At 35.7% G+C, this 26,941-nt stretch overlaps 1 long non-coding RNA gene across 1 annotated transcript; it reads left to right on the top strand.

Annotated features, from left to right (window-relative positions):
* Window positions 1–1,668: 1,668 nt before the first annotated feature.
* Window positions 1,669–25,063, top strand: LOC145681448 (uncharacterized). The gene is made up of 4 exons (XR_014130781.1): window positions 1,669–1,796; window positions 7,637–7,719; window positions 18,470–18,586; window positions 24,822–25,063. It is a non-coding gene; the product is annotated as an uncharacterized LOC145681448 (long non-coding RNA).
* Window positions 25,064–26,941: the final 1,878 nt, after the last annotated feature.

Here is a 26,941-nt window from a genome sequence, read left to right as displayed (position 1 = left end):
TGTTGTAATGTAGCTCAATTACCATCTCATTAAAAAACAATCTTTCTAAGAAAATAATATTTTTGTTCTCTCGCCTGTAAACCTACAAAAATGGAGTTAAGTTCCTCTGGTTCTCATCAGACGATATATTCAGCTCTGTTCAGGAAGTGTGAAATCGGAACATTGAAACAAGAACAAATATTGAGCTAAGTTCAGAATGTGGAAACCTAAATTTAATTTTTTGAGGGGTTCCGGTACGGTTGCTCAGTGGTACAGCACTTACCTCTGGTACGTGAGAGCCCTTGTTCGATTTCCTCCTAAAAAGTTAGTTTGTGTTGGACCACATCATCTCCGTGGGTTTTCTCGGGGTACTCCCATTTCCTTCCACATTATCATTACACCAATTCTTACATCATCATTCACTTGTCTTAATTCTCGTCCACCTTAGCCTTAAGGGTGTAATCGTGGGGTACTAAATTGAAATATTATATTTTTTTTCTAAATTTAAATTTGATATTAACCATTGAAAACAGAGTTAAGAAAACCACTAGCCCAACCATGATTACTTGATATCTGACGGAATTAACATCAGAAGCTAGTACATACTAGTTAGAAATGAAGAAGAAATTGGCTAGCAAAGATTAATTCTAGATACATAGTTGCAGATGGATATCATAATGCAATGTTGTGTCCACGTATAAATTCTAATTATGATAGACTCTCAGCTATGCAGCTCGTGACTATCAGACCAAATTAAAATTTTAAAAAAAGAAAGAAAGAAAAGAAAAGAAAACACCGTATTAAATCGATTTGTAACGCATTCATAAAAACATGCCTTAGAAAAGAAACATCAATCTTCTATCGATGAATTTTTTAAAACCTAGAAAGTATAATAAGTTTTGAATCTTTTAGAATTTTTTTTAACATAGATTTAAAACTCATTTTATCAATTTATATTAAATAATTTATTTAATAATTACGTTTACGTATTACGATAATACAGTGAGCATTTTAAGTTTTCTGGAATTAAGTTAGACATTATAAAATTCATCTTAAAATGTGTTCAGCATTTTTATTCTTCGACATCCTTTTCTGTAATAAATTTTTAAACCATATTGTACAATAAATGACAAATATTTATAAAATAGTGGCCTATACTAAAGTGTCAGGTGTGTTTTGAATGATTTGGTTGAGGCAAGACCTGAGTAAATATAAAACTCATTATATCTGTCTTTTTTTTTTTATGTAATCCGGCCGTTTGTTTTGCGACACATTAAGCTGGATAATTAGAAGTCTACTCTATTTCAACATGTTAGATATCAAGTCATTGTTGTCAGGCTATACGTACTTATCAATTTTACCAAAACATACAATTCTGCTGAGTGGAAAATAGTGGGTTCTGTCCTTCATAACTTTGTTCATGCATATGGAGATGTAGCGAAAACTATACAACGATAAATATCGAAGGAAATAAAAACGACAAGGAAATCATCAAAACAGATAATACCATCCAAATGTTTTGGTTGCCGGAAGTATTTTGAATTTATTCTTCGTATGTTTTAAAAGGAAGAAGAACAGGATAAATCAGATATTTAAAGAACATCCTGTTCTTGTGGTTATTTTACCTTGACTAATTTCCTATTGGCGTAGGATAGAACATTTCCGTAAATAAATGGTTTACCAAATAATAAACAAGAGGTGCAGAGGATATCCCGACTGTGCTTATATATATTTTAAAAAAAAAAAAATACTTTGTATATCGATCAGTGAATCCATAACTGGTGTCTATCACGGATTTCAGTTTGGCTTCTTCGAAGGTAAGTGAAAATTCCTAATTATACTGAGCACTACTGAAACGATCAAAAGTAAAATTAAACACACGAGAATGTAAAGAAGGAAACTTTTTAGTCTGTATATATTGGAAATAGAAATGGGCTAAAAGTGCTCACAAATAACAGAATGTCCGATATGTTGTTACTAAAGATAGTCTGTGCAAATACGATTTAGAATTACGATGAATATATAAGTTGACTTTATGATATTAGTTACTGTGAAGATATTGTGGATAATGAACTTATAATAGCAGAGGTATGATAAGGATTAATTGAAATAATTAACAAATGTATTAGGCACATATTAATAATAAAGATGCGTTGAAAAACGCAAATATTTATTGTATATACAATAAATATTTGCGTTTTTCAACACTTCTTTCTTATTTCCGATTCCCTTTTTTTTTTTAATGGAAAGAACCTGCTTTTCTCTGATATCTATTTCTTACCATTCATCTTGTTTGGACTGCTTAAGTAAGATCATTTTGTAACTTTTTTATGTAATTCGTTTCCCTCAAAATAATAAAAACCATCATTTTTAACAATTTACTTTATTCTCTTTTTTGCAGTTTGCCACACTGATATATTTGTAACAGAATTGAGGTTTGGTTCAACGCTTTTCGAATTCTCAACCAACACAATTTCCGAGCTTTTCGGATTGCCTACTATTGCAGGAAAAGGATAATTACAGGTGTTAATTCACTTTTGGAGTTGTGTATTCATGGAATAATATAGAATATAGTAGCTAAGGGGATAATATATTGTTCATCCTTTGGCTCAGTTTAAACAATTTGAGCAGTTATAAAACATTTTTATTTTTTTTAAAGTATTAACAGTATAGTGCCTTCCTTGGAAACGTATCCACTTTATTTCAAAAGAATGCCACTCTATTTAATGAGTTCATCGAAATTCAATCCTTATCCTTGGTTTCCAGCCCCGCTCTCCGATTAGAATTTGCTGTTTCTTCTTCGTACTTGCCAGGTAATAAACTGTAAATTAGTTGTCGATAGGATGTTGAAGCACGTCAGTGACATTCAGTTGTCTTCAAATTTAACGAAACTCACTGGCTAGAAAAGTTACGACCGATGGTACTATATATATATATGTTCAAAACCGTTACAGTTAAATACTGGAGCACTCTCTACGGAACTTGTTAAATTTTCTGAGTAAACTTCTTTCTGAGTTCGGTTTATCTATTAAGAGTACATGTGGATAGATAATAGTATGGGAGGTCTGTCGAAAAAGTATCCGAGCATGGTCCCAGAAAACCAATACACTTACTTAACGTTTTCTTCGTTGTAATATCCTTCCAACTATTTCCCTCCAGCTTCCACGCACCGAGTTTAGTAGTCTTTCTACTTCTATATTTGGTACCGATCCCAAGCCCGCATTTAAACATTTTACGCCCTTGGACCCAAGAAAAATTTTCCCTGGGGCATTGGTGGCTCAGTGGTAGAGCGCTTTACCTCTGCTGAATCGTGCACTGTGAAAAAAATGTAGGTGGCGTACTTAAAAAGATAGGTTACATGCGTAATTCCTGTAGCTTTTGGACTTAACGTACAGCAGACGTATAACTGAAAACGCATGTTTTATAATACTTTCTGTATAAGTGTTCCATCTATAGTACTTTATGTATGAAACAATGTAGGCGGTCAGGATCTCACATACAAATGGACGTATATAACATATAGCTGAGGAATGTAACATACGTATATGCATGTGATATACGGAAAACTGTTAGATGTCAGACATCCTGCAACTGCATGATTTAACATCTAAGAGCAGTGCCTATGTAGCATACGGATAACGTATGCTCCATACTGATTTCTATAGTAAGCAAGAGGATACCGTATATTTGTACAATATACCGCGGATTTTTCTCTGTGTGTCTTTGGTTCTATCCCAGCTCTTGTTCAGCCACTAAATGAATTTTGTGATAGACAAACACCGTCTATAGGGTTTCTCCGGGATTCTCTTATTTCTTCACACTTTTTCATTCCACCATTTTGCTCAGTATCATCATCACCGTCTCACATATATAGTTTCGAAACACCGCGGAACGTTAAATTTACAAAAGAAAAAAGTCACATCCTTATTCATATTTAGTTATGTATAAGCAAAAGTAACACATAAAGACTGATAAAAAAAGACAAAACACTATAGTGTGTCTCGTTTGGATTGAATCATCATCAACGCGTCGGGCGTACAGAACCAACCAAATGCACGGATTTCGGTGGCAAACAAATAAGCACTAAAGCATGTGACAGACTTCTTGGCATTTCAGCTAAACGAATAAAACGTAAGCTCTGGCGCGACGTTGCCAAGTGGTAAAGGGGTGTGGCTATGGCTAAGTAGACAAACTACAGCGTGATCAGGTGACAGAGGATAGACGTGGCTGTGTACAAAATAAACGTGGCAATACCGCTGGCCTCTCATTTGCTAGGAGCATTTAAAGGGAACTTGGAGCGCCGCCTTCAAATGCCAAGATGTTTGTCACGCCGTTTAGTGTCAGCTCGTCGTAATGACAAAAAAAAAAAAAAAAAAAAAAAAAAACTTGGTCGCGCCACCTCTACAAACTTACCACCGTGGTCCTGGGGACCTGTGGACCGTGCGTAAATACAGACTTGATCGACTGCTTCGTTGCAAATCATTGTTTTTTTCTTTCTAACGTTTGTTTTAATCCCGTTTTCCCTTAAGTCTTCCAACATAATTGTCTTTTCTAATCTTTTTCTTATATTTTATCTGGTGATCAGTGAATGTGTGTCCGATTTAGAGAAGAAAGATGGCTTCGATGTAAAAAAAAAAAAAAAAAAAAAAAAAGACATTTAATGCTAAGAGTTTGCCTTGAGTTATAAAACACTAAAATTTTATTTCTCAATTTTGTACTAGCCTATAACCATGATATTACTTGGGACGGCAAAGATACGCATTTAGTAAAGTTAATTAAGAAATCTGCGTGTTCATTCATGACGTAACACTCCCGGAACAATATGTTTTCAATGTCAAGAAGGGTTAATTCTTCTTTTGGTCTCTATGAATTTGTCGATTCATATTTCGTCAGAAACAATAGCCATCAGTGATGACTTCACTCGGATGTCAAAAAAGAGGTGTAGTATAATGACGTCAAAATGAATGATTTCGTTGCGTGAATGTTTTTGTGTACTTTGTAAGTCATTCTTACGTTTTATATACATTAATAAGGAGGAGCTACGTATATATAAAAAAAAGCCAGATGTGACTGTATCAGCATCCATTTTGCGAGTAGTTTTGAAGGAGATCGTATCGCAATATTGTGTGTAAGTAAGCAAAACATTTTTTTCACACTGAATTTTCAAGATTAACGGCAACACGGCGAAAGTTTACAATGAATCACTGGCAAACAGGCTGTCATTGTAACGGTATTAAATTATTGTTTTGTAATAGGCGAAATAATTTTGATATTGAAATAACAGTTATTCTATTTATAAACATAGATTTAGTGTTCTAAGAGCACGTATTATCTTGCTTACCCGCTATTCAATCCGTAATTTAGCAGAAATCACTTATTTAATGTTGATCATCATACAATATAAACCGTGAGAAATAGCCAAAAGTGGATTTCTGTAATCAATGAAGCACCCAAAGAATATATACTATGTCTACTGTCATCTCTCTACTAAAAACGTAAGTAGTAGAAATATATTTTTCCTTCCGGTTTCATTAATTGCCGAAATATCAAAGCATACAATCTTAATGTAGTGAACACGTGTACTACTACTTGTTTAAAGTTTATAATCCCCTGTTATTAGCAATTTTGGTTTGGATTTTCGCTAATGCCATCTTGTGACAATTCTATAAATTATTTAGTGCGTGTTGGTATAACTCGCTGTACAAACCAAAATTGTTCATCTATGTTCTGTCTATATAGAGTTGGAGTTTCAATTCATCCTGTTTTGTTAATGAACGGAAATTATCAGTGCTACAGGAGTTATATCAGTGCATGTTAGAATCACGCTAGTCAGACTTCAAAGATTGTATTGCTATTCCGTCCGTTTGTCCTTTACTCCATACGGCAGCGAATTTTTGAGTTCTGCTACTTGTTAAAAAGTAGCTCGAGTTATTATCTCGTACGAATAACGTTTGTTAACGGAGTTAATTCGTTACCATGTTCGTGAGTAACGGTGGCTTTAATGGTGGCTTTTATATCCTATATATGGGAACACGAGAGAGAGTACATAAAGCGTAGAATATTGTTGCTGCTTAAATTGATGCCTAACAGATATTGTTCCCAAGGTTAAACGATTTTTTCTGGTTAAATTTCAAAAAATATTGATGATGATAAAATTTCACATACTTGGGGCATAAGAGAGCATATATCTCACATACTTGGGGCATGAAAAGATATATAAAGCTTAGAGTATTGACGTTGTTTAAACTGATGCCAAACAAAATGTTCTTTCTAGATGTTAAAAGATTGTTTTTTAGTTAAACCTCACATACTTGGAGTATGAAAGGGCTATATACTACACATACTAGAGGAATGAGAGGACATATAAAGGCTAAAACTAGGAGAAATGAATAGTGAAAGCACAATATCTATCACAGATATCGCGTGCGAGAGTCGAATCCAGAACGCACAAGTATAGCAGTCATGAGTCTGATGCCCTAAATCATTCAAATGTTCTAAAAACGTTACGTTTAATGTAAACAGAATGACTTTTATAAAGTTAAACATTCAAGGACGGTAAGCAAAGGAACGCTTTGTTATCTTTTGGTGATGCTAATGAAAATAGAGAAGTTTCTTTTTGTCGTCTTTTATACCTTTAGAAAAAAATAAACATTGAGAACGTGTAAATAAACGTAAAAGAAAAGAGTTGAATAGGAATACTACTCATCATACGGTGATTCAGCATCTGTTTGGAAATCTTATCAAATCATATAAGTCTCTTGCACAATGTTTTCTTTTTAACTTTCTTCCGTGTTATATGATATACAGGGTGTTTCAAAACAACAACGAGAACGTTTGGGAGTTGATTAATGACACCAAGATAACACGAAAAGTATAGACCAACCTGGGTGCACAAATGATTCCTTTCGGAGTTATAGGCTGCCGAAAACATGAAAAAATGAACTTTAAAGGTCCATAGCTCCAATACTATGTTATCTACCCTAGTCGGGTCAAGACTTCACTTAGGAACTGATACGTGCCCTATCCAAAAATACATGTTTCAGAATCCTAAGATACTCACGCAACAATTTTTATAGAGGCAGTTTGGCTACGGGCATATAATTTGAAGTACTTATTAACTACTAGGGATGCGCACGAGACGAGTCGAGACAGGATTTTCCTGACAAAATTCGAGTCGAGACACGGCTCTTCCAATAGAGAAATATACATTTTTCGAGTCGAGACATCACTTTTACAGCACATTTTCGAGACGAGACAGCCACAAATCTTGTCTCGTGCGCATCCCTGACAACTACCGTCAACTACTCATCTAGGCACCACGCCTAGATCTATCTGCTATATTTACGGAAATATGATAATAGTATATTTCAATAGTCTAGCGCGGTAATGCGCAAACTTATTTTGGAGGGGACCAAAGAAAAAAGAAAAAAAACTTTAGGCGAGTGAACGTAATTTATTAAAAAGAAGAATGACAGCCAAAGCCTTCATTCGTCAGAGTACGAATCATGTCTCGGACGGGATAGAAGTTTTAGGAGAACCGCGGGCCGTAGTTTGCCCATCACTTGACTAAGCAGTGGATTGACATTTTCAGAGTTTACAAAAGAAAATGATTAATAAATAGTGAAACTATGTTCTACAACTAGATCCTTATTTTCAGATTTGTACATCATGAACAAACTCACTATCGCTGTGCTTTTGGTTACGTTGTGTTTGGCTGTGGGATATCCTGCACCGGATGCAGTAAGTATAGTATCTATAGATAATAGTTATACCACGTCTCTTTTGTTTGTATATCTTTGCTATAGCTTATGTTGTTTTGGCCTATGTTTAGCAGAAGGGGTCCAGCTATTTTTTTCTAAAAACATGTTACGATTTTGGTAATTTCTGTTCCCATTAGGTTAGGTCAGTTTAGGTTAATTTAGGTTAGCTTAAGTTAGTTTATATTATGTTAGTATAGGGATCCAGCATAATTTTTCAAAAAATGATAGAATTTCGCTTATTTCTACTAATAATAGTTTAGGTTAGTTCTGGTTAGCGTAGGTTAGTTTATGTTAGGTTAGGTTAGATTTGGTTACGTTATGTTACGTCTAAGTACTTGCATTATCCATTTCTCCTGTAAATTTTGTGTTTTTCACGTGCTTCTAGATCCCTTCTGCTAAACATACTCCGTTGTTTTATTTTAGAAATCATGTATCTCAAATCTATTACAGAAAAACCTGTTAACTTCCGCCAACCTTATAACTTAGGCACCTTTACGTAATATTATCAAACACTTTAAGAACAATGAAGTTGTTAGTAAATACTGTTACTACTTTGAAACTCGATCACTTGCATAAATTGACTAGTTTTTAGTCAATCTAAAGTGGCCAATAAACCTATACGTTTCAGCGAATTATGTTAAAATTTATAGCTAGTATATTATTAAATGTATAATATACAATTTAGTCACGATAAAATCTTTACTTCACATGTTGTAACTATAACTAAAGGTTAAAGAAAATAAGTAATATGTGCAACTGGCTTAAGATGATAACGTGTCATTACGCCCCGTGCCAAAACGCCGCCGTGCCAACAGATGATGATACGACAGAATATATTTGGGACTTAGAATGAGTTCATATGTATTTATGTAATTGTAAGTATAAATGAACGTATTTGACGGCGTATAAGTTTCTATTCTAGACCATATTCATCAGGTACGTACGCAGGAATTTATTTCGGGAGGTTTAAGGAGCTCCAAATTCAACATAAAAACAAATTATATTAAAATTTGTAAAATCACTCTTAAAATTAGATTAAATTTACAGAAAAACAGGGATTTTGGGGATCTAGAAACCCAGGATTAATCCCCTGTATACGTCCCTGATATTCGATACAGTCAAGCAAGTACGGTCTTCTGACATCATATTCACATGCAAACTGGCCTCTCAATTTTAAATCATAGCTTGTCAAATGTACGAATGCTTAGTTATATCTAAATCCTTTACTATACCAATCCGTTGCAGAGGTGATAGCGTAATCTATTTTGATTTTTGTTTTCCTTCATGTGTAAATAATTACTTTGCATTTTTTAATATCCATTGATTGGTAGATTTCATATTAATGTTTCTTCTCTTAAGCAATACAATACGGAACCTATTATTTGAAATAAGATACGACATAAAAAGAGTGCTATTTAGAAATAGATTGCCGAGTTAAAAGCTTAGCATTTCCATTTCTTGTAATCAAATAGTGATTATCTCCATGGAAATATTCCAAGTGAAAAATGTTTCTTAACTAATAATGTCTGATGTTCGGCAGGGGCGTTTTGGCACAAATCAGATAGATTTCTTTTTATGAGGGAGCTTTCTGACACGAGGTGTTTTGGCACCAATTCATTATGATAACTGGTCGATTAGAGACACGGGGAGGAAACGGAAGAATCCCCATTAAATCGAAACCTGAGCAGAATGTTGACCCCTAAAAACAAATGCATAGAATAACATCGAACTAGGGACTCTGCGCACCAAAGATGAACATTTATTATTACTGAGACAACAATTTGTTGTATATGAACGGTCCCAGGTTCGATTCCTGGGGTGGGGAGTCTCAGGCAAAAAGTGTAACAACTTTTTCAGGCCAACCATAATTAATGAGGTTTTTTCACATTTACTCTAGTCAAATGCCGAGATGGTATCTAAAATATAAGTCCCAGGTCAATTCCTCCCTTTCTTATTCCTTTCTTTCTTCCTACCTCCCCGACTGCTCACTGAGAGACGTCATCCCTCATATATAACGGGCTTAAGGCCATAGATGACGGTATTACCCAGAAATATGTATAAATAAATAAATAAATAAAGCCAGTTAGTTGCCATTTTGCGCTGTAACTACAAATGTAGTTTTAGAGTGTAAAGTACAGGATGTCACGCAGGCCCGGATTTAATGTTTTGCCATCAGATGAAGTCTCAGCCCGAGAAACGCCATTGTATCAACTAAAGTTAGTTAACCAAGTTAATAAACTGGAGATCCTTCTTTGTGATTTGGGTAACTATCTATTAAACCCGTAAAGATGCTGAACGCAAGGTACTGAACTATACCACTCTTTTATTTCTCAAAGATTTATTAAAGGTTGCACTGAAAGCGTTTTCTCATTAACCGAGAAACAGAAAAAATTATTTATGTGCTACAGTTTTCATTTTCTACAGAATGATCTACACCTTTCTCAGAGACATATACAGGGTGTTAATGAACTATACCGACAAACTGTAAGAGGTGATTCCTCATATCAAAATAAGAGAAAAAGTTCATATGGACCTATGGTGAAAAGTGCATAGTTTCAGAGCTAGGACTGTCGAAAATCGCGAAAAAGCTAAATTTCAACAGACCCTATTTTACTCAGGTGCGCATATGGAGAAATCCTCAAGTTGTGTAGGCATTTGTGAGGGAAAACACTTCAAGCGCTGTTTCAGTATGATTTGTTGTTGCTAAATTCATTTCTGCAGTGTGCCACTCTGTAACATTCAATGTTTCTCAGAAATTCACAAAAACAAAATGGCGGTCGAAAGTATTTTTTGATAACATACAGAATTCAAAATATGTGTTTGTTCGGTAACAGTTTGCACAACGCTCAACAAACTTACTATTAAAGTTTACATGAATAATCTTCGATGCTCCAGAAAAGCAATTGCTGGACCCAGTTGTCAGTGTTAGCAACCTATTACAAAATTATTTTTCCGATGTATTCCTTACAGTTCAATGTATCTGCGCCAAGCTTGATATGAACGTTATTCGATATCCTAGGAACATTATTTTCCTGAAATTACACTGTATCTGTTTGTAGAGTATTTGGTATTTTCTAATGATAATACACATATGTGTAGAGATGCAAGGGCTCGAAAAAAAAACGGCTTTTTTGGAAAAAAACTCGGTTTTTTCTGCTTTGCTTTTTTGCTTGGGAAATTTTGGGCTTTTTTCAAAATTCTGCTTTAAATCGATAAAGCAGACTTTGTTTCGCTTCTCTATAACACAGAAAGTCATTTAATTAGTGGTTGATGCCGATAATAATATAAAACCTCGAAAGTAAACCATGAATTTCGAAAATATATTTTAAACAATTTTACTTCAACATTTTTACATTATGAATTCCAAAGGATTAACCAATGTATATAATAAACACATTTTAACCTCCTATATACAAAAGTAAGCAGAGTTGGCAAGAACCATGGTTGTTTCTGAAAATGCCAAAAACCCGTTTTGGGGGGGCAGTTTAAACCAGGCTTTTTTGGGGTTTAAACCAGGTTTTTTGATTTAGATATTTTGCTTTATGTATTTGTATTACATATTCACAGAAATAAGTTTGTTTCGCCTTGGTGTTATTATTCAACAACGGGGTTATGCTGGAAGAGGTCCCATAAGCTTAAAGAAGTCCGGTCAGTAAATTTCTTAAATTGAGAAACTCCCGCCCTAGCCATCGGGAAAATCCCGTCATTCTTTTAAATGTAAAACAATAACGGGAAAATCCTGTAAAATTTAATTTGCATGTAAAATTTAAAGGTCAACGTATTATAATCAGTACGCTAAAACTGAGTGACACACAATCATAGTCAACTTCTTGCGAATAAAATCAGAAACATAAACACACTGCTGAACAAGACTGATCTTGGATAGATCTTGGATCTTGGATAGAAGATCGAAACGTTACGTGTAAATGTGTTTTTATATTAAATAAGTGCAGTCTTGTTCAGCAGTGTGTTTATTTTTCTAAAACTGAGGTATTAAATTACAAATTTAGTATGTAGGTATCATTGAAAGTCCAATCCAAGCTAATGTTGGAAGCTAAGTAGGCAATCGATAAATTTTACCAATTTTAATCAATATATTTAAGCAACCTTCGCTTCTTTATAAAACAACAGGCATGCAGAAATATATAATTTGGTTTCGTTTTGTATGTTTAGGCTTAACATCCTTACGTAATACCGAGGTTATCAAGGAGAAGACTTTCGCTTAAAGTGACATCCGAAAGAGTACTTGGTTTACACATGAAAGAAGGGTTGTGGTTCGACCGAGAATTGAACATGGGACACCTTGATTAAAAGGTGAAAAGGAAATAAGACTAATGCAGATGGTTTGACATGTGAAACGTCACCATGAAGTTCACACGATTCGCATTTTTGTTCTTTTAATTTTTTTAGTTTAAACCAGTTATTAAAAAAAACAGCTGGTGTAAACGAGCCATAAGAGTAAAAACTTCTTTCAAAAAATACACAAATAACTAGCAAAATTGTATGTAGTATTTTTACTTCAAAATATTCCATACCCTCTTTTTGAAACAAAATAAAATTAAAATAAAACATAAGAGAAATACTTAGATTTGTATGATACAATTAAAGGCTGCACATGGTTCTGTATTCTTGAAATTCTACAGTCAAGTTTTTTATAACCACCATCAAGGGCGCCCATCAGGGGGGTTAAGGGGGCGCTTGCCCCCCCTAGAGGAAAATGTACTTCAGAATATCGAAAATCCAATAGAATTTTTACATTAGTTACAGCAAAATTTGAAACTATTTTTGAAACGTCGCTTATACTTCCCCTCCTTGGAAACCACAACATGGGCGCCCTTGACCACCATCACGGTTTACCCAGTCCTCAAGTTTTCTGAATTTTTAACAAGAGGGATTCAACATATCATTACGGAACCAAAAAAAAAAAAAAAAAAAAAAAAGACTACGGAATATATTTAAGTTAAGCTAAATACAACTGCACAACAAACGTGACTGAGTGGTTGGCTTTTGCGCTTCTATCGGGAAGTCCGGAATTCAACCCAGCATTCGACCATTCTGACAAAGCCTTCCTTCATTCCATCTGAGAATGTAGAAATAGTGCGTGTACTGGCCGACTAGGAGTGTAGGAGTTGGCCGACTTCCTTTCTTATTGTTTTTAAATCGTTATTATTACTAATTATTAGCAGTGACGGTTTTGCGAAGGTTAGAGGATCGGTCTTTCGGACTGAAGCCTGTTCTCCAAAGTTGTGGAATGTCTAAAACGAACGAAATATCTATTAGTTATGCCTTTACTCATAAACTTTAAGCTCCCGTCAAATAAAAATTACGAATGTTTAGAAAAACTAAACATTAGTAGTAAGAAAACCCCTCCCAAAACACTTTTTTAAATTCGCCACTGATTCTCAGTATAAAATGATCTTCAAGGTTGTATCCGGAAGATTATTGCTAAACATATAAACGAAACGAAATATTAGTTATGCCTGTACTCATAAACTTCAAGCACCTCCCAAATAAAATTAGGACTTTTTAGAAAACGAAACAATCAGAGAAACCGCTCCCAAAGTACTTTTCTAAATCCGCTATTGATTATTTGTATAAATTGGTATTCAAGGTTGTATCTGGAAAATTATTGCTAAATCATTGCACAACTACAGTATAACAGAAACGTGGAAATACGGTTTGACGGACATATTGAAAAACGTATGCTTTGACGGATATATAGAAAAACGTAAGTTTAACTTTCGTGCTAGAAGCTGAAGTACTAAGCTCTTAGAAATGAAGCACGGATGACAAACTAAAATGATCTAGAGAAGGAAAAAAATGTCGATAACTCAAAAGTTAAAATAAAGTTAAATAACCTGTAAAATTGCCCTCAAATACTACATTCTTCATGTTAGCTTTAATTCGTAAAATATGTGCTCCATCCATCTTGATGGTGAATTACAGAGCTAAATATGGCATTCAGGTCGTGGAAATCTTATCTAACTATAGAATATACTATAAGAAAGCTATTTGGATAGAAAAATCATGAAAATGAAAAAAGCCAAAATTTCCAAAATTCTCGGTTTTTTTCCAAAAAAGCCGGCTTTTTATGTGAAAAAAACCATCGATTCAAAAAAGCCGGCTTTTTTGCATCTCTACATATGTGTAGTGCATGATGCATTATACCAAACTGTTGATTTTATATCAGCTCGAACGTTAAACTTTCTATCAAATTTCAATTACTAATTCATGAAAGACGCTGTGCATGGCTGTGGTTTAGAATTACACCGAACTGACTTGCATCCAGTGGTACAGATACGTGCAATTAATTCCTCACAAGCGTCTGCAATTGGTGGCAATGTTGATAAAAGAGGGACAAGTGAATTATTTTCCATTTTCCATCCCATTGTTAAAGGGGAAGGCAAAACTGGGTGTTGCAAGTGGGCTTGTCTCTACATTAATGCCTGGTAATGAGAATGCTGTATGTGAAAGTAAAGAGAACGTCTGGTTGCTTGCAGTTTCTCTATCATAATGCCCTTGACGAACATTCTAGACAAACTTCATTGATACAGTTAGCATTCAGCGCGCCATACACTTTGCAGAAGATTTTAGCACTGCTGATAGCTAAGGACTGTATCAGCTCCTAATTATCTCAGGAGATGAATATGCTGTGTTAGCACATCCGAACATGTCCTCTACGTATGTCCAGCAATGTACGAAATTTAGTCACATTCAGTGATAGCATGTAAAGTAGGAAGAAGCTGGAGAATTTGTGGTTCCATTTGCAGCTTTTCAACGGTGGTGTGAACTCGAACGTACTTTCTGCTTCTTGGTGTCCCTGCTTTCATCCACAGTTTCTGGCATGACATCATGTGGAAGTAACTAACCAGAAGAACTAGTAAGATGTCAATGTCTCTTGTCGAGGCTTCTTGTTATACTCTTAACGCAAAGTAAAATAATCCTGGCTTCAGCTGCTTCATATTTAGCATGCAAGCCATTAGTGTCAAGGATTGCGTCAGAAATGTCGACCCTTTCCTCACCACTGAAGCCACCTGCAGCAACTATGATCTTGTTGGATGGTGCTTGCAGAATCAGCTGGTGTGAGACAAATATAGATAGATCTACTTTGTTGTTATCGTCAACAATAACGTACTCCCACTTTACAGGAATAGACACATCTCTGATATCTATTGGTCTCCTAATTCCCACAGAACCTTTCCCACGCCGTTTCCGTGTACCACCTTTGATTGAGTGATGGTAGTAAAGATAAAAAAATGGTATCAATGCGCTGGAAGTATTAACCAACTTTGGAAAACATTTTGAACTAAAGTATCTGCAAGATCTCCGAAAGTGTGTGCTGTCAGTGGCTTTCCAGTTGTAGTTACCAGGGCCTGTCCATCAATAATTAGCTGTGATTCACCGTCAAAATCTCAATCATCAATTTTTCTTTTTTTCTTTTTCTTTCTTTTCTTTTCCTTTTTCTTTTTCTTTTTGGAACAAGGAATACGATCAGTCAATATTTCAGTAAGAATTGTTTTTGAGCCTGAGTGAAGCTGCCCAATTGCATCTGGTAGAGGTAGAGGAATGATGAATAGTTCATCCTTCATAATGTTGTTAAGGTTGACTGGATGTTGCTTCATATGCAGTAATGAGTCGCTGCAGAATACTCCTATCATTTTTCACTATTTTTTCTTCTCAGTTTTTGCATGTAACTATGTTACTTCATACAGAGATGCAAAGGTCAGATATTTGTTTCGAGGAGATATTTGTCCCTGAAATTTATTGTTCTTTCTACAGTTGGCAGAAACCTGTCCTTCACAAAGACATCAAATCGATCTTGTACTTTCTGTGCAGCTGTTAAGAGAGTATCCTCAATGTCTTGGGTAGCCAAGTCCTTGTTTGCAATATTTCGCAATGTTTGAGGCATGTTACTTGAGAAAAGGCCAAATCCCTGCAAAACTAAACCAATGCATCTTCATATCTTGAATCGAACTTCATTCTGCCTTTCATTGCCTCATTGTGAACATATTTCTTCTTCGTTGCCTAGAAGACCAAGGTGTTGAGCTTCTCAGTTTTTTTGGGCAATGTGCAATTTTCGGATCCCTGAGCTGTTAGCTCCCTTTAGTCACTGAATCTTAGTCTTGCTTGTGAAGGATGAAAAACGTGACTTATGCTACCACAGCACGATAACTACTGATGATACCACCGCTTGGATCCGATTAACTGCAGATCTGTTGTCCCTGTCAAGCACTTTATTTCTTGTCTAGGAAGCTTGACTTAACGTCTCTAGACCTCGTTTGGTGCCACATATTAATCTCTCACTTCTATATTGACAAATAAGACCTTCTTCAACATCGGGATTCCCATTACTTTTCAGGCTGCAAACAGCTTCCATGTTGGAATCCGAACAATGTCGTTAACTCAGAAACACAACAAAATCCGAAACTACCGTAATGACAGCAATACTAATGAATTAAAGAATTGGAGACTAATGATAGCGTTGACTTTATCTTCCGTAAAGTAAATCACTTCAAAAATACGTTGTAATGACGAATCTTTTTTTTCGATGTGCAATTTCATTCCCATCCGAAGATGGTCAGACCGTAGAAGGTAATGCTTGTCCTTCGCCACGAGCATTCATTGGGAGTATCATTAGGAGATGGGTATCAGGATTTATTTATTTATCTGGTTAAGCATACAGAAAAAGGAGACTTGAACATGGTATGTAATTTATATGATGAAATGAAGTACAGAAACCAGGGGGCGATCGCTCTCCCAAAAGAGAAAACTTTCTTATTTTATATATAAATAAAACCTATTCCAAAGTTTGAATCTCTTAAAAGTAGCAGTATTACAACCCCTCCCAGAAGTCTATCTTGGATCCGCCCCTGAGAGTAACATAACATAAATATATATGGCGTTAGTTGCGAGGATGGTGCAAAACTTGTACTTTGAGGCTACTCAAAGTAGGTTTAAACATCTGGAACATTGTTAGTAAAATAAAGTTTTGAACACGCATGACATTAATAAATAAAATAAAAAAAAAATAAAAACCAACTAAAAATAGATCGCATACAACTTCGGAGCACGTAGTATGATCAAGCGTTTAATAGCGAAAGGTAAACCAAGATTATAGGCATAAAAGTTCAACACATTACCTGAAAGACTTGACATTTATCTTAACTAGATACAAACAATTTTAACAGAATGCAGGTTTGAAAGTTTATTTTATTAAAATTTCTAATTTTACATCATATTCCATTCTTATTCTTAATAAAACAACTCTTGTAAGCAATATTGGTTACAGTAAACTTAACTTCTAAGCCTTTTGCCATCTAGCCACTTTCATATAACTCTGTAATGTATTTGTTAATTTAAAATCGCGTTTTGCCTACATTTTTCTATTGAATTGTACAAAATAACGGAGACCCAAATTCGGTGGCATACAGTGGATCTGTATTATGTGGACATAGAACTTTGCAAAAATGCTGTATGCCAACTTTTCCTCGAAAATGCCTACTAGGTTAGAGGTTCTTTATTTTGGTGCCCAGAGTATTTCGAATTCCAGAAACTGTGGATTGTGGTCCTTAGCAGCGTAAAGGAAGCTACGCATACACAATCCAAAAGTGCGTATTTCATTAATTTTCAATAGGTGTATCAGGTATTTCCTACAGAGAGTAATTCTTAGATATGCTTTCAATAAATTTTTCAGATATACCCTGATTTCAAGTGGGTCCAAAGTAGGCAGGAGGTAAAACTTAACAACAATGGACATCCAATGCTTCCGAGGGAAGTAGAAAGTGTTAGGAACCGGCATCTCAATGTTCTTTTGTGTTCAGAATAACGTGTGATGCGATGTATTTCGTCAAGGTATATTTCACGTTTTCTTCAGTTATAAGCGTGAAAGAAAACATCGCACCATGCGTTTTTCCGAGTACGAGAGACCGTGCTGTAAACGATCCTTAACACTTCCGACATCGTGCCAAAGGATTCTGTGTTCACTGCTATCAAGGCTTATCATTTGCCTACTTTGGACCAATTATAAAATCAGAGCATATCTGAAAATTCGCTTGATAGCATGTCTGGGAATTTCATCCTGCAGGAAACACTCTGTACACCCATTGAACATTAATGAAATGTGCATTTTTGGACTGCGTATGATTGATTTCCTTTACACTGAAAAGGATCATCATCCACAGTTTCTTGAATTCGAAATAGGGCCTCTCGAAATTTGCCTTTTTCGCGATTTTGGATAGCCCTAGCTCTGAAACTACGCACTTTTCTCTATAGGTCCATATGAACTTTTTCTCTTATTTTGATGTGAGGAATCACCTCTTACAGTTTGTCAGTATAGTTCATTAACACGCTGTAAGTATCAGTATGAACAGAACACTCGAGTTTCTTCAAATACGAAAACAGTTCATATCCTCCGAGTCCCTCTTCAGGGGTTAACTTCGACATGCATTAGGGAAGGTAGATTTGGTTGAACCACTTGAAAACATAGTAAATAAAGGTGACAATATGTTTCCAGGAATATGTGACACCCTTGTTCCATGGAGCCACAGTTGCTCATGTGCACTTCACTCTCACGTGTCCAGTACGTTCCAAGAATACTACACTGGAGAATTTCAGTAACATGTTATGAGGTGTATTCAGAATGCTATACTGAAGACCCGACACTCGTTTTATATGAAGTGGAAGTAGTAGAAATTTATTAATTATAATGAATATTTATTTATTTATTTTAGCCTCAACCCCAGTATCCAGGATTTGCAAGTTCAGTGTCCAGGACTTTCCAAGACGCTGCACACAAAACAGCCGATGCAGCTCGTGCTCTTGCACATGATGCAGAGGGTACTTTCAGGGTGAGTACCCAGTTCAACATGTTCTACAGTGGCGTATTTAGGGGGCTTCCGGGCTTAAGCCCTCCCCCCCGAAATCTTACTATAGTAAAGTATTTGGTCTAGGAATTAATTCGTGCGGGTGGACAAGAGATGGCGCAACGAACGGAGCGTCCCACAGTTCCGTGTATCCACACATGTGTTGCAAACCCCTGTCATTGCGTATCGTTCGTAGTATAGGGCAGTGGATTAAAGCGTCAACAACACCAGTTTGTAGTTAAGTGAACATGGCGCAATTTGTGCCTGATAAAGTGTTTTGCGGGGTGTCCTGCTGCATTACTTTAACATGCAGAAAAGTGCGACTGAAAGTCATCGTATTTTGGTGGAAGTGTATGATGACCATGCTCTAGCTGAGCGAACGTGTCAGAAGTGGTTTGCACGGTTTAGAAGTGGTGATTTCGGCTTGGCAGACCAAGAGCGAGCTGGACAGCCAAAAAAATTTCAAGACGAAGAATTGACAGCATTGCTCGAGCAGGATTCGTGTCAAACGCAGGAACAACTTGCAGCAGCATTAGGCGTTGATCAAACAACAGTCTCCAAACGCTTGAAAGCCATGGGAATGATTCAAAAGATGTCACATTGGGTTCCACATGAATTGAAAGACAGAGACGTTGAAAGACGAAAAACCATTTGCGAATTGCTGCTTCAACGACAGAGCAGAAAGGGGTTTCTGCATCGAATTATTACGGGTGATGAGAAGTGGATCCATTACGAGAACCCTAAACGAAAAAAAAGCCTGGGTGAAACCAGGTGAACCAGGTCCATCACAACCAAAACGAGATATTCACTGTGCAAAGGTTATGCTGTGCATATGGTGGGATATGAAAGGTGTGGTGTACTATGAGCTGCTGCAACCGGGTGAAACTATGAATGGAGAACGTTATCGACGACAATTAATGCGTTTGAAGCAAGCTCTGGCCAGAACACGACCAGAATGGGAGAACAGACATGATAAACTTATTGTTCAACATGATAACGCTCGCCCACATGTCGCAAAACCGGTCAAAACCTATTTAGAAAATGTCGGATGGGAAGTTTTACCCCACCCGCCGTATTCACCAGACGTTGCTCCTTCGGACTACTACTTGTTCGATTGCATGAACAACGATTTGATTGGACAGCGGTTTACTTCTTCAGAAGATATCGAAAATGGGTCTCTGACTGGATCGCTTCCAAGGATGAGGACTTCTTTCGCCACGGAATCCGTACATTGCCTGACAGATGGGCGAAAGTGGTGGCTAACGATGGACAATATTTTTCTTAAGGTATTTATGTATTTTGTGTTTGTACTACAGCTTCAATGTGTGCGTACCAACCGCACGAATTAATTCCTAGACCAAATATATGAAATATCTTGCAGAATTTTCACATTTTCAGGCAAACCCCCCGAAACAAAATCGTAAATACGCCACTGTTCATGAATTAAGAATTTCCAAACAATTGGTACACGGTGATGGATATAGCGTTGATATTAGCTATATATCATCACGAAATTTTGAAATTTGTGTGAAAACAACACTATTGGATGATATAAAATATTACGAACTATTACAAAAATGTAACACTAAATTTAAAATAAATCAACTACCAGCTAGTAAAACGTAACTTAACTTGTAGCCTACCAAAGTAATAGACCTAATATTAAATAAATATATCTACAGTTAAATATAGTTGTAAGATTTTCGATAGGTTTGTGACACTGTTTCAGCAAATAGTGCCGTTTCAAAAAGATTCATATTATTATTATTATTATTATTATTATTATTATTATTATTATTATTATTATTATTATTATTATTATTATTATTATTATTATTATTATTATTACAAAAGATATCATGAATCATTTCTTGGAAGAAATATTTCATCTGTTAGATTCGGACTGATTTCAATCACAAACAATAGCGATGAATAGTTTTTGTTTTTCATGACGTTTAACATACAACAAACATTTTTATGATGAATTCTCCTAATTAGTATTACGCTTGTCGGCCATGTAAGATAGTAAATTTAGCAGTTATGCATATTACTCTACACAATAATTCTTGAGTGAAAGTGAACGGATTCTGGTTTTCTGCAAGAGATCGCAAGAGCAAGGTTTTTGGTCGTAGATCGTTAATGGAGCCCATCCATTATAAGCTTTATGACTAACCATGACTTTGATTTTTGCTACTCTATACTACCGAAACAAACGTCTATGCGTACTTGTAGAATACTAAAAGCTATTCACTGTGCCAATAGATGGCAGCAGCCATCATCCTCAGCAGTTGACATCTACCGGACGGAATTGAAACTAACTTCTAGGTATGATTTTTTTTTACCATCTTTAACAGAGAGTTTTACTCTTGACCAATTTCAACTTCAAGGAATGGACATGGTTCGGTAGCAGTGGCAGTTCTAGGCCAGGGCCAGGAGACCTGGGACCCCAGTTTTTTCAAAGAAATAATTGAAGCGAGTCTGGGTTCTGGTGGACCCCCTCAGTTTTAACCTTCTAAAACCGCTTCTGTTCGGTAGCATCACAGATGAATCATGTTCTAGTTTAATGTGAGCCCAAATGAACGTCCAAAGAGCCTTCAACAGGTTTCACTGCAACTACTTATTTAACACGGTTGACTACCTATATAAACAGAGTTGGCCATATTCCTTTTTTTTTTCTTCATTTATTCAAATGGGGATCTTACTTTTTGCTTCTTCATTGAAACGAACAGAAATTTTAATTCTATCCATCATGAATTTTGGATTCATTAAAGAAATAATAATCACTTCTGACCGGAGTATACACACTTGTTTATTAAAACTAAAATACAGTGTAACGGTTTCAACAACTTAACATTATAACATAAGTTGTCGAAACCGTTACACTGTATTTTAGTCTGAATAAATAAATATATATAGTCTGGTCAGAAGTGTTGATTTTCCTTTAGGAATTTTAATGTTTTAATTTTAGTGGTTTATTCTCCATATGTAGTTAAATGTCCTTTACTATGTGAAACTGCATTTGCGTTACGGATGAATTTCATCGTATCTATAATCGGCAGATTTTTCAGTCCTTCTATGTGCCATGCTAATATTATATTCTGTTCGTCATATGACATATATTCCCGGCAGGAGCTCATGTGGTTCGGATTCCACGTTAATCAGTAGATCCCGTCTCATATAGCCTCTCTGCTGAAAGGGATGTTAAACTCAAAATTAGGGATGCGCACGAGTCGAGACACACTTTGTAAAATTCGAAACGAGTCGAGACAAACGTATTTCTCGATTCGAATTTTCGAGTCGAGACAGCTCGTAGAAATCTCGAATCGAGACACGAGTTGAGTCGAGACAGAGACTGTCGAGTCGAGACACGAGTCGAGACAGAAACATATTTTCGAGTCGAGACACGAGTCGAGACAACATTTTCTCGAGACGAGTCGAGACAGGCTTAAATCTCGACTCGACTCGACTCCTGCGCATCCCTACTCACAATCAACTCAACTCAACTCATACGACATATATTAGTGTGACACCCACACCATCCCTTTCTTGCCTGTGATGACGCTAATATATGTCGCTACCTGTGATCTCGTTTGCTTGCCTGCGTGTTATCATTTGTTTACTTAGCATTTTTTTCGTACTTAAAGTGAGCTTTTGTGTTTTAAAAGTAATTGTAAGCTTATACTTTCATTCTTTAAAGTTTATAATTATTTTACATGTTTTCGCAGTGAGGAAACGGGTGGTAAACAACATAGGATATTTAAATTAAGCGTGGTTTTCGTTTAACCGCTATTATAGTGATCCCAAGCAGTCTTGAAGCTTGACCTAGATTTACATTATCAACGTCAGCACCCAATAGAACGCGATGGCGTGTCCCATTCGTTAACACTCATTCATGAAATTTAGGCAGTGTCGTTTCTCGAGCTATACGGAAAACATCTTTCAAGGGTGCAATGTTGTCAAATTGCCGTTAAGTTTCGTGTTATTTATTTTTGTTCTTGTTGTTGTTTTTATATTTTTACTATTATTGTTATTATTATTTAATTCGAATATACGGTTGCCAACTCTGAAAAACAAAGTTACCAGCACCTGCTCATAATTCTCAAAACAGATGACTAGTTGTGTTTTAAACGTTGAAATATATAGTTGAGCCTGACAAAATTATCGGTCAGTCGGTGAAATACTGGTCAGTTGGCAACCCTATTCGAATAATTATTAGTGTTTGTGTCATAGTTCTTTAAGAGCTGTTTTCTTCTCGTTTCTTCACCATTTATTCTAAGTTTGACAACATTGTTGGTGTACTTCAGTTGTTTCACGTTTTTCCAAGTGCCTTCGGATCCACGAATCGTACCAAATTCTTCCGATGCATCACACGTGAAGCAAAGTAGTTCTCTGATTGGCGTAAGGCCCAGACTTCACCAGTCGTCGCGGCCACTATAATATGAGTACGATGCGGTGTTGTCATCATCCTTTTTTATATATATACATTCACGTCAGTCTGTATGCCATTTATTTGTTCTGTAGTGGCATCTACTTAGCCACGCCCCTTTACTACAAGGCATCATCGATTTACAGCTTTCACTTCGTTCGTTTAGACCACATGCCATCAAATTTTACCACGCTTTAATATAACTTAAATAAAATTCGACTTACAGAATTTAATTTTTACAAAACAAGGTACATTTAAATGGTTTTTTTTTTTAAAAAAAAGAAGAAATCAGTAGAATCAAAACATTAAAACTGGAGTCCAAAGAGTGAATGAATACTGTATGGTTCGAATATAAACCGCTCATCTTATCCAAATTTCAGTTTGTAAAAAGGTAGGATGCGTCTTATATTCACAACCTTACAATACTTATGACCAGTGGCGTATTTATGATTTTGTTTGGGAAGGGGACTTCGCTAACTTTAGTCCTGGAAATTGAAAATTCTGTAAGATATTTTATTTACTTTCATATAGTAAATTAAATTTCGGGGGGCTTAAGCTCGAAAGCCCCCCCTAAATACGCCACTGATTACGACATTTCGTCACATCGTATGCTGTTTAAAAATATATTGATTTCTCATTTTGAAATTACGGTAATGCAACAACAGCAATGTAAAAACTGCGCCGATATTCTTGATAACGTGCCCGTTGATTTTTACCATTGTGTTGATGTACGTTGGGCTTATACCGATATTCATTTAAACTGAAGTGAATCTACTAGTTTCTCGTCAATATGAAAGATCATGCGGAGAAGGAAGCATTATCAAGTCTAGGAATAAGGCGTAGTTACGAATATTTCTCTTAATTTGTCGGTAGATGTTTACTGGTATTTTCTTTTCCTTCCTCACTTTATATTCTGCTACCATGTTTTTCTTTTCTGCTTTTCAAATATTAGAGTGCCGCTTATATGTGAGCCAATACGGCATTTTCAAATGTAAATCATGAGCTATAAACAAAGATGGCGCTGGTATGCAACACCGTTAACATTTTTTTTTTCAAGAAAACTTTGCTAAAGAAAGAAAAATTTTGTCGGCACGAAAAATTTTGTCCATCTCCAGCAACTTCCTACTTCCGGTTATTCTACTGATTAATTATTTTCTTAAAATATTAGTTCTTTTTTATATATCATGTACGCTGATGATGTAAATATGATAGGAGAACACTAGAGGGAAATGCGGAGATCTTATTAAACGCCTGTTGTTCTGTATGATTGCGAAACATGGTCGCTTACTCTGAGGGTAGAACGTAGGCTGAAAGCATTTGAGAACAAGATCTTGAGACGAATATTCGGACCAATGAGAAATTGGAATGGGGAATGGCAGAAACTTCATAACGAGGAACTATAGAATTTATATGGTTTACTAAACATTGATACAGTCATCAAATCTAGGAGTCTCAGGTTGGGAGGTCATGTAGTTGGGATGGAAGAAAGTATGAACGCTTTCAAAGTCTTAACTGGAAGACCAACCGGAAAACGACCATTAGGAAGACCTAGACACAGATGGGAGGACAATATTAAGATGGATCTCGTAGCAATAGGAATACAAAGTAGAAACTGGATCCAGTTGGTTAAAGATAGAAGTCAGTGGAGAGCTTTTGTCAACGCGGCAGTGAACCTCTGGGTTCCATAGACCATAAAGTTAGGTAGTTAGTTAGTTATTAGTTTATTTTTATTTCTTTGCTCCTGTTGCTCCTTTGTCATTTCTTAATAATATTTATAATATCTTTCTCTTCCAGTCGATCGGCAGAGGATTTGAGAAGGAAGCCCGTATTGCTGCAGACCAAGTGAAAAATTATGCGCACAAAGTTGCATCATAATAAGAAATTTATTAAGCTTATGTAAAATCGTACCGATTGACATTTTTCTACAATCACTTATAAGTATTGTTCATTGTTATATTTAAATCATCAGAATATCTTGTTCAATTTTTCAATTATGTTTATTATATTCATATTAATAAAATCACTTCTTTAACATGTGAAGATTAATACATTTGTAACGAAAGTGCCTAGACCTAAAATTTTATTTTTGCTCTATTACACTGTCTCTTATGTTTATTTTCAATGCATATTTAAGAAGAATTAGTGCTCGGAATTTTAGATTAAGAACCATAGAAATTCGAGTTTTAGCCGTACATGTAATAAAGCTTTATGAGAAATACAAATTTGTATGCTGAGAGCATGAAAAATATTCTCGAAGTTTTAACACGAAGTATAAGTGTTAAGTTTCTTAATTGCGGAAAGACGTTATCCTTCATTGATTTTTTTTAAATTAAGTAAATCTTTATTAAAATGGTTTCGCGAAAAATTTCGCTAAGTCCACCTCATCCATATTTGATGGCTAACAACTCAGGAAGCAAAAGCCTGTGCAACGCAATAATTCACACGAAACACAAAGTACAAGTGTTAAGTACAAGTTTTAACACAAAGTACAAGCGTTAAGTTCTTAATTGCGGAAAGACGTCACTTTTCATTGATTGTTTTAATTAAGCAAATCTTTATTAAAATTGTTTTGTGAAAATTCACACCCCATTTGATACCAATAACTCAGGAAGCGAAAGCTTGTGTAACACAATATTTCCCAAGCTTGTGTAAGTAGGTCACGGTCTAAGGTTGTGCCAAGTTTGATCCAGGTCAGGTGAGTATGGTTGATTTTATCTTTAAAAATGTGATCCTAAATGTGATAACCCTTAACTCAGAAACCAAAACTCTCCATACCATATTACACTAGCTTATTTAAAAGCTCAAGGCCAACTATTATGCAAAGTTTGATCCAGACCATATAAGTGTAATTGAACTTGAACGATATAGCATGGTATCCTTGATTTTTCAGGAAATATTTGAATGAAGATCCAGAATAAATTCAGAACACAAATATGGTGGAACGCATAATTGTGTTTATAATCTCTATATTTCAAATTTGCTTCACTTCAAATTTGCTTCGATAGCATTGCAGAGATCGACAAGGTGCCTCTCTATTCATATTTCATATCAAAAGCTCTAAGGAATTATGTATCTGTGAAAACAATCCAATGAAGAAATACTAATAGGTGAGCAAGATTATTATCTAACACTTGCTCATGTAATAAATCTTATAGATGTTTCATTTAACTTGTCACATCAAATTTCCATACGAAAACTACTAGATAAGCATGTAGATACAATTAGGTATCTATAGTCTACATAATATTTCTCTACAATACAATAATATGAGTTTTTTTTTTTTTTTACTCCGCTAAGCCATAAGAGAAGAAGTCCATCCGAAACAGACATAAAAAGACATAAAATAAAAGTTCTTCATTGGACATCGCTCATCCCATACTCCGATGGACAGACGCTGCCATTCAATCACTGTGGAGTAGCAAGTGTGCATACATATCGAATGCAACCGAGGCACCCACCAAGTGTGAACTACATGACTTCATTCGATCTCTTCAGGTGGAAGGGCATAATGTAACTGCAATTCGTCTTTATATGAATAAGAGTTTTGGCGGAAAGTGATATGCGAGTGCTGCGGAGAGTTTAAAGTAGGACTTACCAACACAGACGACGAAAGTAGTGAGTGCGGTAGACTACTTTGATAAAAATGTGAATCATGTGGATTGTGAAAGTGTAGATTATGATTTCTGAACTGTCTGATCTTGGAATTTCAAGGAATTCAGCAACCGCCAGGAGAAATCAAATTACATCATGTACTTCACACTTGGCGGGCGTTTTGATTGCCCTCGAATAGTTCTCATACTTGCTGCTTCACAATGATTCAATGACAGTCTGTCTTTAAGTCAATTCACTGTGCCGTGCCCCATCCATGTAGTGGTCCACAAAGTGCCGCCTTGCAGAGAAACCACTTCGGTAGC

Source organism: Thermobia domestica, chromosome 3 (assembly GCF_964235325.1).
Source record: "Thermobia domestica chromosome 3, izTheDome1.hap1.1, whole genome shotgun sequence".
NCBI lineage: Eukaryota > Metazoa > Arthropoda > Insecta > Zygentoma > Lepismatidae > Thermobia > Thermobia domestica.
Note: the sequence above shows the minus strand (reverse complement) of the source record. Positions and strands in the feature narration are given on the sequence as shown.